Source organism: Macrobrachium nipponense, chromosome 22 (assembly GCF_015104395.2).
Source record: "Macrobrachium nipponense isolate FS-2020 chromosome 22, ASM1510439v2, whole genome shotgun sequence".
In the NCBI taxonomy this organism is placed as follows: Eukaryota; Metazoa; Arthropoda; class Malacostraca; order Decapoda; family Palaemonidae; genus Macrobrachium; species Macrobrachium nipponense.
The window spans coordinates 23,330,306-23,346,229 of record NC_087213.1 but is presented as its reverse complement, the minus strand read 5'-3'; the positions used below and the strand labels follow the sequence as shown (position 1 = coordinate 23,346,229).

The 15,924-nt window shown below is 41.2% G+C and overlaps 2 protein-coding genes across 2 annotated transcripts in view; one reads left to right on the top strand and one right to left on the bottom strand.

The window, feature by feature from the left end:
- Positions 1 to 15,924, bottom strand: part of LOC135198545 (uncharacterized) — a 189,372-nt gene that overhangs the window by 68,784 nt on the left and 104,664 nt on the right.
- LOC135198837 (histone-lysine N-methyltransferase SETD2-like) overlaps positions 1 to 15,924 on the top strand; it is a 50,808-nt gene that overhangs the window by 580 nt on the left and 34,304 nt on the right. The window contains exon 2 of the mRNA XM_064226806.1: positions 8,402 to 8,499. The gene's annotated coding sequence lies outside the window, so the exon portion shown is untranslated. The remainder of the gene's footprint in view (positions 1 to 8,401; positions 8,500 to 15,924) is intronic.

Sequence of the window (15,924 nt, the reverse complement as noted above, 5' to 3'; positions counted from 1 at the left end):
TAACATATCACAGACAAAAGAATTGTACACTTCTTTTGCCGTAACTATTAGTAGAACATTCCTAACTAGCTAGGCTTGCTAACACATCCAATAAACCCTGGCAAAGCACTTCCTAGTTTGAACTAGTACTTTCTGGCATCTATCTACCACATGTGCTCTGCGAGTTCACAGAGAATTCACTCGGCGCTTCGCCATTACATACACAATAATATTTCTAACTTAACACTTATTAAAACACTTCTAAAATAATTATTACTAAACGTACCTTAAGCTACAATGGTTATAAAATAAATCATATACAGTGGGGCCTCGTTATCCACGGGGGATAGGGCCCAGAACCCCCCGTGATAAGTAAATACCTGTGTTATCCTGATACCCCCCTCAAAAATTGCTCAAAAACTGCCTACTTTAATAGTTAACCCACCCAAGACCACTATTCCAATGTTTATAACTGCCTACTTTAGTTCAAACACCAAATAGGTTTTCAACTATCACCTAAAACTAAATTCAAGACAGTTTTAAAGTTATTTTACAAATTAGCCTTAAAAAATAAATGTAGTATATGTACTACTGTACATATGTAGCCTATTAGCCTATGGATTACAGCTAGAAGACCTACATACGCATAGGTGGGCCTCTTTATTTTGTTTTTTTTTTTTACAAGGAAAGAGAGGAGAGTGGTAAGAGAACTATCAAAAATTATATAAATCATATGGGTACTCACCAACAATCTATGTTGATAAAAGATGGCGACGATTTTGCAGTGCAATCGTCAGTAAATATAGTAACGATAATGCTACCAGCAGTATGCAGCGAAACATCTCTCCCCTTCGTCACAACACATGTTAATATATTCCACGTAAAAAACCTTCATCTGACCTTTAGGCGTCTTTCCCATAAAGAGTAAAAGAATCAGGGCTTTTGGATGCCACATAATTAACTCGTTTATATGGGTACAATTTAAAGAACGTGCCGCACACCACACTTCATAACAACAACAAACAAAACTTGGACAAACGTGGGTAGGCCAGTGTTGCCAACTGGGGTGGAATGGCAATTTCTTGCTAGATTTTGCTTCATAAAAGGCTAAAAAAAATCACATACCGTACGTACTCGAGTACGTGCAATCTCCCATATCATGCGACCCCCAAATTTTCACCAATAAACAGTGGTTTTGTCATGTATCATTCTAGTTCCTTTTCCGAGAGCGTCAGTTCATAAGGTTGGTGGTTTAACCTGCTAATGGCCGAGTCATTCAGATGTGTACTGCTGCTAGTCAAGTTACGGTAATTTTCTTATTAATCTCGAGAACTGAATAGAAATCTCAAGATTAAAAAAGAATCCCAAGATAATAAAATAATTGTAAAAATAACACGCCTTGGAGTCCTTAATCATTCTCTCTCTCTCTCTCTCTCTCTCTCTCTCTCTCTCTCTCTCTCTCTCTCTCTCTCTCTCTCTCTCTCTCAGGAATAAATACGTACTGTAATTTGAGTCTTTCACCAACGGGTATCAGTAAATGTGTAGACATTGTGTGCGTTTAAAAAATGTGCAGTACACACACATTCCGATGTTTCGGTTTTTGGAATTTTTCAGATTTCGGAAATGTGAGGTCAGATGCATAATCAAACAAACACCACTACTGCAGCAAAAACATTTTTTCCCTTTATGTTTTTCATTATTGTTATTTATTAATTAATTATGTTTATTTAAATAAATATTAATTATAATACTGTTAAATGAATGTGAGATAATTAAGATCACCTATAATAAAATAGTGGGACAATTAATACCATATGTTCACTAATAGGTATTATTTTCAAAACAAACATTCCGTAAAACACAAAAAATAAATGTACATAACAATCAAAATATAATAATGTTTTGCAGTTCAACTTGTGAATTTTAACAATAAGTATGACTATATAATATATTTCACCATATCGATCTTGAAGTTGAAGAGTCGTAAAATTCTGAGGATGGTCCGGGAAAAGGATTTGTACTTTGTGATTACGTATCGCTACAACACCATGTGGTATTTTCATACCACTATATTGATGACGCATCGCTACGACACACTGGTATTTTTCATACCACTATACGTTAAAGTTAAAATGATCATATTATATTATTGTTTTCACGAAGGAATAGTTATATAAAGAAAATTATTGAGTAATTTTTGCCGTCAGCAGTCAGAAAATCACGAACATGGTATCGTTCAAACCTAGTGCCATCCATGGACAATGTCTATAAATAGAACAGAAACAGAGGGCAGTCATTTGATAACAGATCTCCATGGCTACCAACCAACCAATCAGGTGTTAGTTATACTATGTAATTTCTTAGAATGAACGTTTACAACACATGAAGCTAACGATGATGTGTGTGTTTTTGCATACATACGTAGTTTAGTTTTTATATTAGTAAGTATTTTACTGATTTCATGAAGAATAGAATGATTCCTTCTCATTACTTTGAATGCAGAATGGCTTGAAGATTCTTCCGCAAAAAGAAGAGAGAAAAAAAATTTCTTTAGAAGATGATACCTATTTACTAACGCGGTTGACATACCTTCAAAACAAAATTCAGCTCTTTAATCTCTGGAAAAATGTTAATCTTTCTGTCTGCTGGTCACACCCTTTATATCCCCGGCGACTAACAACACAAAATTTTGTTTGTTTTATCTTCCAAGATGTAGGTATTACCTGTAGGCACAGTACATTTTTTAACAGTATGCCCATACACGCATACAGTTGCGCGTGTGCTAATACCTATTGGTTTCAGAGACTCAAGTTAACACTTAGAGTATAGTTGAGAGGAGAGAGAGAGAGAGTTCATCCTAGATGGCCTTGGTTCATCTCTAATCTCTAGAGGAATGTTAAGAATTTGTTCCCCGCCATTTGCATTATTTTGGTTTATACAACATGTTCAACTGTTCTAGACTAACTATCTATAATTTCCAATCAGTTGATTAAGGCACAATACCGAAGGATTTTTTACTTTTGTTTTACTCGGTAAAAAGAACATTTGTTACTTGAACTATTATTTTTTTTTTAGGATACACAGGTAAGTGAAAATTTATTAAAGTAAATGCACTGACTTAAAGGAAAACGTTATTTTTGGTTGTTTTATCACTGCCACAAACCCATAACAATGCAGTGTATGTATGATAATTCTAAACTATTATTCACTACCAAAATAACGATGATATTTTGTAATGAAAATGAATGTTACGTATATTCCAAACATTATACTACGTAGCATGAATAGTACTATTTCGAAAGATAATCTTGCTGTGAACACTACCATAATTTGATTTTCATATACGTACGTACATTTTGTCAGCTTGCTGGCCTCGCATAGATAAAAGTTGATTTCACTGATGTGGAATTACTCCACGAATAGCCTTTTTATTATGAAGATATGACGATAATGTATAAGGTAAAAAATGCTTTTCCATATTTCGTCTACACTTCGTTGCCAATAACAAACAGCAATACTTACGATAATCTATGACAAATAGCGTTTGTATGACTTCATTGTTCAGAGAAGTTATATACGAATACTGCCAAAATAATAATGAAGTTCGAATTAATTTTAGCCTTAATGTTATTACTACCGTAAATTACACTACTACTACTATTAAAATTTCTAAAAGATTATCAAACAAAAAATGTCGCTTTGAACGCAACCTTATACATAAACCATTTTCGTAAAGTTATATGCTTACATTTTGTGGCTGGCCACTCCGACGATAAGTTGAGTGCAGTGATGTGGAATTATTCTTTGAATAGGCTATTTATTGTGAAGATATGACTATAATACAGAAAGTAAGAATGGTTGTATTACCTTTATTGTCAGTTAATATCATAATGTGAATCTGTTAGTGTACGTTGGTGGTTATCGCACTGCAACTACGCTTAGCCTACCAATGAACGTCGTACATAAACCTTGAATAGGCTATTTATTTCGAAGATAGGACAATAATATATTAGGTGAGAATGGTTTTATTACCTTTATTGTCAGTTAATATCATAATATGAGTCTTTAAATGTATGTTGGTAGTTATCGGACCACGGCCGAGGGTTAGCCTACCGAAAAACATCGCATACGCAACACGACATACCAGCGATATAGCATGAGAAGCGGTCCCAAGAAAAAACCCGTGAATACTGATCCGTGAATAAGCGATGCCCCACTGTATGAAGGATATGCCTTACCAGTGAGTCGTATGTGTCTCTTGCGCAAGTATGCTTTATTTTTCGATTTACGCTTTGTAAAAATCATTTACAGTTTTACGTTTTACAAGGGATAACACAATTTACAAGCTTTTTAAGCAGGGCCCTGGTTTATGATGGCAAGCAGTCGCCACTTTTACGTATGAGCCGGCCTCGTAGTGGCCCAAACCTACGTAAATGGAAATATTTTAGGGAAAAATGCAGAATAACTTACCTTAAAAAGGGATTGATTGAAATATGTAACTCTAGAGAAAGGTCGCCATTGAAAACCAGCTGATTAATTTACAGTATACATTTATTTACATGACAGTTGAAAGGCAAAGCAACTGGGCCACACGTGGCCCTCTCTTATCTCTCACAAGGGGAGAGCTGGCTAAAACCAGGTTTACGTAAAGGCTGGTTTCCAAATTTACTCAAGTTATCTTGCGTTAAGGCAGCACTTGCGGCCGGTGAGACGTGGACACGTGACTCAGCAAATCTGGAAAAATTCCCAGATTAGACAAAATAAAAGGAAGACTTCTAGCACAAGTTACGGTTATTAAGTTTTATCTAACACACTGGGGAAGGAACTCTAGTGTTTAACTGAGGTATGCAATGAAGACTTAAACTTGAGAAGTCACAAGGGGAAGCACATGGCCCGATGAGGACAAAGGGATTTTGCTTTAAAAGTGATACAAGGGAAATTTAAAAATGAAATTAGCAAGAGTCATCCTGGAGAAAAAAGAGCTGGTTGGAGTTTTGCACTTTCTAGACGTACCTTAAATCCTTGAGGCTGGAACATGTGTCGTGCTATGAAGATGGTGTCCCACCAGTGTGGTTGGACAAAGGGATGATTTCCAGTTAGAATGGAGAAGGCACGTCTGCCTTGCTGTAGGTACTGGCTTCGACTGAGAATGAGGCTGGATGTTTTGGAATCGTCTGGGTTTCACACTCGCCCTCCGGCATTGTCTGAAAAAATGCAAAAAACAGCCAGCAAATTTGAAAGGGAAAGAGGTCTTATGGTAGGAATCCCTAAAGCCCATATCGAGGCCTAGCTAATCCTGCGACCTGCCTGTCTTACCGTAAGCTCCAGCCTAAACGGAAATGCCTTTCTTGCGGCCTACCTCGAGGTTCTCCCAAAATCAGCTGATTAAGGGAGAAAATGGCTGCTCTTTTAGAACTAAAATGAATAAATTCTGGTAGACGAGAGGGGCAATAAATGTAATATACGTTGTATTCAACTAAAACCAGTAGTCTCTCAACATCAGTACGTATGCTGATCTGGTTCTGGTGAGTCGGGCAGTTTTTTTGGGGAAAGATACTCTAGGCTAGCATCACTTTCTGTATGAGGTAGCGGGTAACTTCTGCTGTAGTCCAAGTTTCGTTTGGTTTACGAGTCAGTTGAGGTTTTTCTCTATTGGGTTCCTTCATTGATTCGTGTGGTAGGGGTTATGGATCATGAGTTGTATTTGGAAGACACCTTTCACAGCCAAGGGGAGGCCTTGTCCCACTCTGTGTGGAGCGCCTCAATGGCGTGGTTGGTATGGTATTAGCGTCTCACCTTGGTGGTCGCGGTTTGATTCTCGGCCATTCCATTGAGGAGTGAGAGATGTGTATTTCTGGTGATAAAAGTTCACTCTCGACATGGTTCGGAAGTCACGTAAAGCTGTTGGTCCCGTTGCTGAATAACTACTGGTTCCATGCAACATAAAAGCACCATACAAATAAACAAACAAATCACTCTGTGGATGTGGTGAGAGTTTGGTGAGTGTTTCTCAGATCCTGAACTGTTTGACAACCTCTTCACTTTGGTTTTGAGGGGATTGCATACCAGACTAACATTTTGGATGGTTGTACTATGTTCTTGTCAAGGAGAGGAGGGACTTCTTGTTATATCATCTGCCTCAGCGGTATCTGGACATTCATAAGAAGGGGTTCTTAGTCAAATCCAGGGGCACAAAGTATCGCTGATGGCTACCCTTCGGCTTCCGGAGGAATATTTTTGGTGTCCGCGATGGTGGTTGGTGGTTATTTGAGGGTCGGGGTGGTGTGGTTTTTCACAACGCTCTACCTTAGGAAATTTCAGTTTCTTCAGAGAGGTTACTCGCGGGTCCTGTCATTGTGGTAACTCGGTTTATATATTGTCTTGGTAGAGTTAGGGTGTTAGAAGTTTAGGGAGGCAGTGATAATCTAAATGAACTCGAAGGTGTTAGAAGTTCAGGGGGCCAGTGATAGTCAAAATGAACTCGAGGGTGTTAGAAGGTTAGGGAGGCTGTGATAGTCTAAATGAACTAGAGTGTTTCTGTTGGTCATGCTTAGACTTAAGTGTATTGTTCCTTTAGGCCTTGAGGTTAGGCAGATCCTGATGGTCATGTTGGAATAACTACAACTTCTTCAGTACCAGTCATCTACATCAGTGAGCAGTAGAGAACTGAAGGTCTTGCTCACTCAACTTCTCCACCATACATGAGAGGCTAGTAGATAACCACATGGGAGGTTCTTCAGACTCAGGTGGTACCTTGGACTCGACACTTAAAGGTATGGTATTTCCTCTGCAAGCATCCTCACCCATTGAACTGGATGACCAGGTGAGGAGATTTGTTTTTACCTCTATGAATAAGAAGTATAGCTTACCACATGGGAGGTACTTCTGACTCGGACGGTACCTTAGATTCAACACTGATATTGAAGTACTTTCTTTGCAAACATCCTCAACTCCAAGTTAGGTAACTAGGATACATGCATTTATACATTGTAGATTGTTTATGAGTTACCTGCGTATGTTCCGTGGACAGGTCGGGCTGAATTAGATTGATCCCACCTCTTTGTAAATGTTGTTAATCGGGCTAATTCAGGTTTTCAGGGAGTGTATTGCAATATGAAGTTTTCATAATAAAACTAATATTATAATACTTACCTGAACACTTGAATGATTCCCCACCCTCTCCCCCCCACTTCAATTGATAGTGAATGATTCAATTGAGTTAACAGGCCTCCGTGGCGTGGCCAGTATTTGCAGCAGCGTTGCCAATGGTACACAGGTAACTCATTTGACTATATTTTGCCTGCAGCGTTGGTAACACTGACAGTTAAAATTTCCCACTTATTGGGTAAATATGTGGGGATATAGTTCGGGCTGGTCTGGTCAGTGACCAGGGATAATTCAGGTGTTCAGGTAAGTATTACAATATTAGTTTTATTATGAAAACTTCACTTTTCACTATCAAATGTAGTAATTGTAATTATTTTGATTATACTTTTTTTTTTTTTTTTTTTTTTTTTTTTTTTTTTTTTTTTTTTTTTTTTTTTTTTTTTTTTATGCTGCTTCACAGTAACAGGACACCTTCCCTTTCTGTTCACATTTTAGCAACTGGCCTTCTGTAAGACCAGTTTTCTCCGTAGTCTTCACAAAAGCAATGTTCTGCCATAGATTTCTTTGCTTTGTCTGACTTGACCATCTTTTCTGACTAGGAAAGTCTTTAATTCTGCTGTTCTGTGAGAGCCATCAGGATCAATACCCAGTGGGCCCAGACACCAAGACCTTCTCACTTCCTCCTTTATACCAGCTATAGGAGTCTTGTGGTCATGCAGAATTAGGCTTTTTACCGGCAATGTTAGGTAATCTCGTGGGCTTGTTGGGATAATTGGAAGACCTCTCCCAGCTCAAAATAAGGCTTGTGAAATATAGAATGGCTATTTCACCTTTGTTGGCTATAAATTCAATTTGGAGCTCTTGCCATCTCTAGACTACTCTTCTTGGTTGAAGTTAACTTGTAAGAAGGTCCCCTTGTGGGGAAGATAGGGTGTAATCTGGTTAAACTCAGTGAGGCCTTCTGTCTTACAAGATATATTAAGTTGTTGTTATGTACTGGAGAGCTGTTTATGATTAATGGGTTTATATGCAGTGCATGAAAACCTTCATATAAACTATACAGATGTAAATAATTCTGTATTTGTGCATTGTAACTATTTATGTTGTGCTTTAAATGTTTAATAGCCATTTTGTTCTATTTATATAATTTTCAACTGAGAAAGAAAATTTAGCATTTATCATGTCTAATTGTGTACTAACTTGGACTGTGTATATAGCAAGTTGGTCAGGTAGTTCTATAAGAATTTGATGCATTTTTATCTATTTTGAGTCTTCAGTAGTAAAAATGTTATCTAAACTATTTATCTTATTTCAGTGGACAGTCAATGGTGAGCTCAGAGTTGGCTTCTTTGCTCAAAAGATGATTGAAGTCGGGGAAGAAATCAATTTTGATTATCGATTAGAACGTTACGGGTAAGTGTTTTTAGTGGGATGAATTTTTTTTTAGAATGTGGTCTGTATAGTGAAAAAATTCTTGAATTCAACCTATCCTTCTATTTTGTAAAGACAAGTGTGTTAGGAATTATGCCAAGTATTTGGTCAAAAGAGTGGAAAAAAGCTTGTTGTTACAGTGATGGGTGTGAAATAGGGTATGCATTATGAGCACAATAATTTCAGTTACAGCAGAAATTGAAAGAACAATTCGCACAATTTTGAATTTGAAATCAGCAGATGAAATTTCTCTGCAGCATACTGTTGTTTGTCGTAAATTACTCATAATTGCAAAGTATAAATAGAATGAGAAATGTTTAAGAAGAGAAAATAGGAAAGAGAGTAGTTGAGAATGTTATGTTAAAAGTGTGAGACCAGGAAGCAGCTAACATTAATTTTATGTTTGAGGGGAGACATGTGGTTATGAGGAAGGTATCAAGCAAAATAGTTTGAGGACAACCCATCATTTAATAGAATAAAAACTATCATATGTGAATAATGTCTGAACTACACCAGGAACAGAGACAGACTAAAGCAGAGAAAACAGAGATTTTGAAACTTGTGACAACTCTGTACACTACAATGTCGATTTTCACAGCAGGATTAGAGGGCGAAGGAGATCAACCTATATTAGAAGTTTTTGGGGAGGGGGGCATGTGATGAGAAAGGGGGAGCAGTGGTAATAAGTATTAGGTATTGTATATTGAAGACCAGTAGAAAGACTGAAAAATTAGTGTGGTGTGTAGCATGGAGCCTCTACCAGGTAGAAAGGGGAGAGAGCTTATTTCACAGTCAATCTTGCATTAGGAAATCTATTAATAATGATTACATTTAAGCCTTTTTTAAATATGTAACTGACCTTGATGTTATATACATAGCTTTATTCTCTGACGTCATGACGTCACGACAAACTTTTCGAAACTCGCGGCAATCGCCGACTGTCGGTCAGGTGACCGTTACCTGTACACCCTCTAGATAGTTACCTGGAAACCTCAGATTTTCTCTGTCGCCCGGGTCGGCAACTTCGTCGTTGTGGGCTCCTCGATAGGTCTTTCATACTCGTAGAGTATTTCATCGTTTGGTGAAGTGTTTTATTGGCTTTCGCTGTTGTTGACTTGGATTGATTTTGGATTTGTTTTTGGATTACTCAATTAACAATGTCGGACTCGGGAGTTGTTTATAGAGTCTGCTGTAAAGGAGGGTGTAGGGTTAGAATTCCCAAAGCTTCTCTTGATCCCCACACACTTTGTGTGAATTGTAGGGGTAGAATTTGCACTTTTGAGAATAGGTGTGATGAGTGCTTGATTTTGGATGATAAGGAGTGGAAGGAGTTGGAAAAGTATGTCCGTAACTCAGAGATAGAATTAGAAGGACTAAGAGTTCCCTTTCCCGTTCATCAACGAGGTCGGGAAGTAGGTAGATAATCCCATAGTTCCTTCCCCTGCTCCTTCAGAGCGTAATTTAGTAGAAGTATCAGCTCTCGAACCTGTTTCCGAGTCGGGGTCGAAGGACTCAACCTTTGCAGGTATTCAAGCGGTTCTTGAAAAAATGGGACAACAGATTGCCCCTCTTACTGAGCAGGGCAATCACACTTGGACTGTCGTAAGTGCTTTAAGTGCAGGTGCTAAAGTCAGTGTAAGTGATAAGTTAAGTGTTAGTGCCAATGTATTGGAGGGTGCGTCCGATCGGTCCTGTCGCGCTCCTAGACCCAGACCTCTTACAAGCTCCCGGACCCATGGGAGACGTAAAGTCAAAAGTCTAAGGGAGGCGAGAGGCTCTAGTATCCGGTCGGGCGTCCCCTCAAGCAAACCTGCTGACGCTTCCCAGGTTGCTTCAGACAGCCATAGAAAAGGTGCGTCGAGTGTGTTTGGTTCTTCATCCGATGATGTTTCCCCGCGTCGAGGATGGCGACACACTAGTTCCTCTCATCCTCTCAAGAGGAAATTACCTCGTGTTTGTGAGGTTTCATCAGATGAACAACTGCCGGGCTGCAGTCACTGGAGTTCTCCGGAGAGGTTTTCGTCATCGGAAGCCTCGCCAGCTAAACAGAGCAAGACAGCGCTTTCGATGCACACTCCTCTTCCACCTTCGACTTGGGAGGATTTACCAAAGAAGCTTCCTACCGAGCGTCCTCAGGAAGCCTTAGAGAGATCGACTCCTCCAGCCGCAGTTCGTGCGGGCGAATCTGATGAGTTACCCTCTCCCTCGAGGGACAATGTAGCCAAGAATATGCTGCAAGGCATGCAACAACAGCTGTCTGTACTTATGGAAAAGCTGCAAGAACCCAAGCGTCAGTCTGACGCCCCGGGAGTGATGAAGACTTCGCGAAGCGTCAACGCTAAGAAGAACACAGACAAGCAGGACGTTTCCGATTTACTCGGACGTGACTCTTCCGAGCGTGACGCCAGCGCGCGTAAGGGAGAAGGAAGGGACGTGACGCCGACGCTCGTAAGCATGACGCCTCGGCGGTTCATGGTGCCAAGGAATGCATCGAGATCAATGACGCTCCGGCTTTGGCTTTAACTACATCATCCGATGCGGAACGAGACAGAGAGAGACCTTCGGAGATGTTGGAGGTAGTTTCGGAAGAGGAGACGAAAGAGCAAGTTCCTCCTTCCGACTATAAGACCCTTATGCTTCTGTTTCAAGAGCTTTTTGAAACAGACTTCAAGCCCGCAGCACCTCGTTCTCCCGTCTCAGTTCCTTTGTGGAAGAACACAGAATAAGACTGCCTTTACTAAGATGGTTCTTTCCATTTCGGCCAAGAAAGCTCTTGCGAGGATGAACGACTGGATGAGAGACAAAAAGGAGCGAGACAAAACTGCTTTCGTTTTTCCTCCTGCAAGATTGGCTTCGAAATCCAGCGTTTGGTACGAGACTGGGGAAGTTCTGGGCCTGGGAGTACCTGCCTCCTCTCAGGCAGACTTCTCCAGTATCGTCGATGCCAATTGTAGGCACGCCTTAACAGCGGCGAAGGTGATGTGGTCGATGCAAGAGTTCGATCATCTACTGAAGGGCGTGTTTAGTGTTTGAGGTCCTGAACTTTCTAGACTGGTCTCTGAGTGCTCTCGCCAAGAAAGTGGAAGAGAAGGACTCACCGGACGTATCTAACCTTCTAAGTGTGATGTCTTGTATGGACAAGGCATTGCGGGATGGAACTAATGAAGTGGCAGCGATTTCACGGCAGGGATCATGAAGAAAGGTCCCTCCTCTGCTCCTTTACAGCAAAAGGGGTCACACAAGTACAAAGAGCAGAGCTTTTGTTTGCCCCGCCCCCTTTGCTAAATTTCTTTTTCCAGAGGAATTATAAGAGATATTGCCACTTCATTGACTCAGAAGACCACACAGGACCTAATATCGAAGGCAGCCAGTGGGGTTTTGCCTTCTTCGTTTGCCACCAAGCGAGCGAGAGAGGAGAAGCAGCCACAACAGTTTTTTCGGGGAAAACAGCACCGAGGGACGTCGGGAACTTCTAGAAAGCCCTCCAGAAAAGGTGGCAAGATTCCTTCCAAAAGGAGGCCATGATCAGACAGTCCTCCAGACACAAATAGGAGCCAGACTTTCCCTGTTTTGGGAAGCCTGGAGGGACAGAGGGGCAGACGACTGGACCCTTCAAATAATAAGGGAGGGCTACAAGATCCCTTTTTACACCAAACCTCCCATAGTTTTAGATCCCCTCAACTTAACAGCGAATTACAGGGACAGCAGCAAGAGATTCGCGCTGAAAGAACAAGTAGAGCTTATGCTCTTAAAAAAGGCGATAGAACCTGTTTCACCCCAAGAGAATCCGGGATTCTACAATCGACTGTTTTTGGTACCCAAGAGCTCGGGAGGGTGGAGACCCGTTCTGGACGTCAGTGCCCTAAACGCTTTCATCGTGAAGACGAAATTCACGATGGAGGACAAACGAAAATCAACGGATGGAGACAACGAAATCAGTGCTATCGGCGTTGAGACCGGGAGATTGGATGGTCTCATTAGACCTACAGGACGCTTATTTTCATGTCCCCATCCACCCGAGCTCTCGGAAGTACCTCAGGTTCTTATTCGAAGGAAGAGTATTCCAGTTCAGGGCTCTTTGCTTCGGACTCAGCACGGCGCCACAAATATTCACAGCTATTATGGCGAATGTAGCCAGATGGCTACACGAAGGGGGGATCCGCATTTCTCTGTATCTAGACGATTGGCTTCTCAGGGCTAACTCCAAGAAACAGTGTCTGGAGGACATGAAATTAACCTTGAACCTAGTACGGGAACTAGGGCTAGTTGTGAACATGGAAAAGTCTCACTTGGAGCCCTCTCGTTCGATCACTTATTTGGGAGTTTTGATGAACTCTCAGGATTTTCGGGCTTTTCCCTCCCAGGAGAGACAAGACCGATGCCTGAATTGGGTGCAGGAATTCCTGGGGAGACAACAATGTTTGGCGAGGGAATGGATGAGTCTTTTGGGGACCATTTCCTTGATCGAACAGTTCGTCTCACTGGGAAGACTGCACCTCAGACCTCTGCAATTTTACCTCAACAAAAATTGGAAAAGGAGGGAACAAAGGCTTTCATACACCTTCCCAATTTCAACAGAGGTCAAGAAAGACTTAATGTGGTGGCTGGATCCAGCGAAGCTGGGAGAGGGAGTTTCACTTCAACAAATGAACCCACAGCTAATACTGTTCTCAGACGCATCCGACCTAGGCTGGGGAGTGACACTGGAGAACAGGGAGATTTCGGAAAGATGGAGCGAAACCGAAAAGAAGTGGCATATCAACAAGAAAGAGCTGATGGCAGCTTTTCTAGCTCTGCAGGCATTCGAGGAGTGTGTGACAGGCAAAGTAGTGGAAATAAGCATGGACAACATGACTGCCCTAGCGTATGTCAAGAAACAAGGAGGCACCCACTCTTTTTTTCTGAACGAGACAGCCAAGAATCTGTTGCTATGGGCAAAGGACAGAAACATCGTCCTCCGAACGAGATTTGTACAAGGAGAATTAAATGTCAGAGCAGACCTCTTGAGCTGGAAAAACCAGGTCCTGCTAACAGAATGGACTCTCAAGTTAGAGGTATGCAAAATGCTATGGAGGTTATGGGGGCAACCTTCCATAGACTTGTTTGCAACCAACAAGACAAAGAGGATGCAGACGTTCTGCTCACCGGTGCCAGATCCACAAGCGGTAGCAGTAGACGCGTTCCTCATGAACTGGGAAGGGTTGGATCTGTACGCCTTCCCTCCGTTCAAAGTGATACACAGAGTATTAAAGAAGTTCGCGCAGTCCGAAGGAACCAGAATGACCCTGATAGCCCCATACTGGCCGACGCGAGACTGGTTCGCAGAGATGTTGCAGTGGCTAGTGGAAGTTCCAAGAATCCTTCCGTTGCTTCCAGATCTGCTCAAAACAGCCCCACTTCAAACGGTATCACAGGAATACCCGCGCTCTTCAGCTAACTGCCTTTCGACTGTCGAAAAGCTCCTTAGAGCTAGAGGCTTTTCGCGAGAGGCAGCTAAGGCTATCGCCAGATCAAGAAGGGCTTCGACCATCAACGTCTACCAGTCGAAGTGGGAGGTATTTAGAAACTGTTGTAAGGAGAAGAAGGTGTCCTCGTCCAACACATCTGTGAGCCAGATCGCAGACTTCCTTCTTCACTTAAAACTTAAAGTAGGTCTAGCCACTACTACGATTAAGAGATACAGGAGCATGCTGGTATCAGTTTTTAGGCATAGAGGACTGGACTTTTCTAGAAATCAAGATCTTCACGACCTAATTAGATCTTTTGATACTACGAAACAAAAGAGTGAACAACTGCCAGGATGGAATCTGGACGTAGTGCTAAGGTTTTTAATGTCTGACAGATTTGAACCGATCCAGGAGAGCTCGCTCAGGAATTTAACCAGGAAGACTTTTCCTAGTCGCTCTCGCTACTGCAAGGAGAGTAAGAGAGATTCAAGCTATGGACAAAAGGGTGGGAATTAGTAGATCTAAAGTGGTTTGTTCAACCACTTTAGGTTTCTTAGCCAAGAATGAGACTCCAACCAATCCTTGGCCTAGGTCTTTTACGATTCCCAGCCTTAGAGATTTTACAGGTCAGGAACGTGAAAGGACTCTTTGTCCAGTAAGAGCATTACAGGCTTATCTGCAGAGATGCAAGGACGTTAGGGGGACTTTTGACAACTTAGGGTGTTCCGTTAAACACCCCAAAAGGCCTATGTCTAAGAACGCCTTAGCCTTCTTTATTAGAAGTGTGATTCAAGAAGCACACATAGAGTGCAATGAAACGCTTTATAAGGCTTTAAAGGTAAAAGCCCATGAAGTGCGAGCAGTCTCGACATCAATGGCGTTTAGGAAGAATCAGTCCCTTAAAGCCATTTTAGATGCAACATACTGGAGGAGCAGCTCCGTATTTTCTTCTTTCTATCTGAGACAAATAGAAACGGCATATGAAGACTGCAGAACCCTTGGACCGTTCGTAGCCACTGGCTCGGTGTTGGGTGAAGGAGTTGATACCTCTAATCCTACATGTTAGACCCTTGATGTTTTTTATGGTTGTCTGTTGAAGGTTAGGGGAAACCTTCAACAGTCTAGTGTATATGTGTGTTTTTTCAATCTCTTGTATGCAAGGATTGGATGGTTAGGTGGTCTATTGCCTGTTTAAGCCCATATCAAGGGCATAGGTGGTTTTGTCGCATAGAGGTCACGTCCCGTCGACAAACCCCTTTGAGCTCGTCAGCTGCACAGGTCACATCCCTTAGCTGGAGCTCCTAAGGAGAGCAGACTGAAGAGGCAGTACTTGTCAAGTCAGCTTCCTTAGCAGGTAAGAATCTTTAGTTATCTATCAAGTAGTTACCTTACAACGATGTTGCTGTCTCTGACCCTCCTCCCAAGGTGTCAATCAGCTATGTATATAACTGCCAGGTCATTTACATATTTAAAAATATTTTTATTTTAAGATAAATTTTTAAATTTTTAAATTTACTTACCTGGCAGTTTATATACAATTAGAAACCCACCCACCTCCCCTCAGGAGACTAGAGGGCGAGAAAATCTGAGGTTTCCAGGTAACTATCTAGAGGGCGTACAGGTAACGATCACCTGACCGACGGTCGGCGATTGCCGCGAGTTTTGAAAAGTCTGTCGTGACGTCATGACGTCAGAGAATATAGCTATGTATTATAACTGCCAGGTAAGTTATATTATAAAAATTTATCTTAAAATAAAATATTTTTTTTTTTTATGTCTCTTTGGTACTCTCGTTTTTCTTGGCATTTTAAGCCTATTCTATACATTTTAGCGTCAGATATAAAGAAGGATGATAATAAAGGTCTGTATAATAGATTGGTTTAGTGTGCTACATTGGAATGTCCGAGAAATTTAATTTTCTTCAATTTACACTGGCATTTGATGTTAAAGATTAATAACA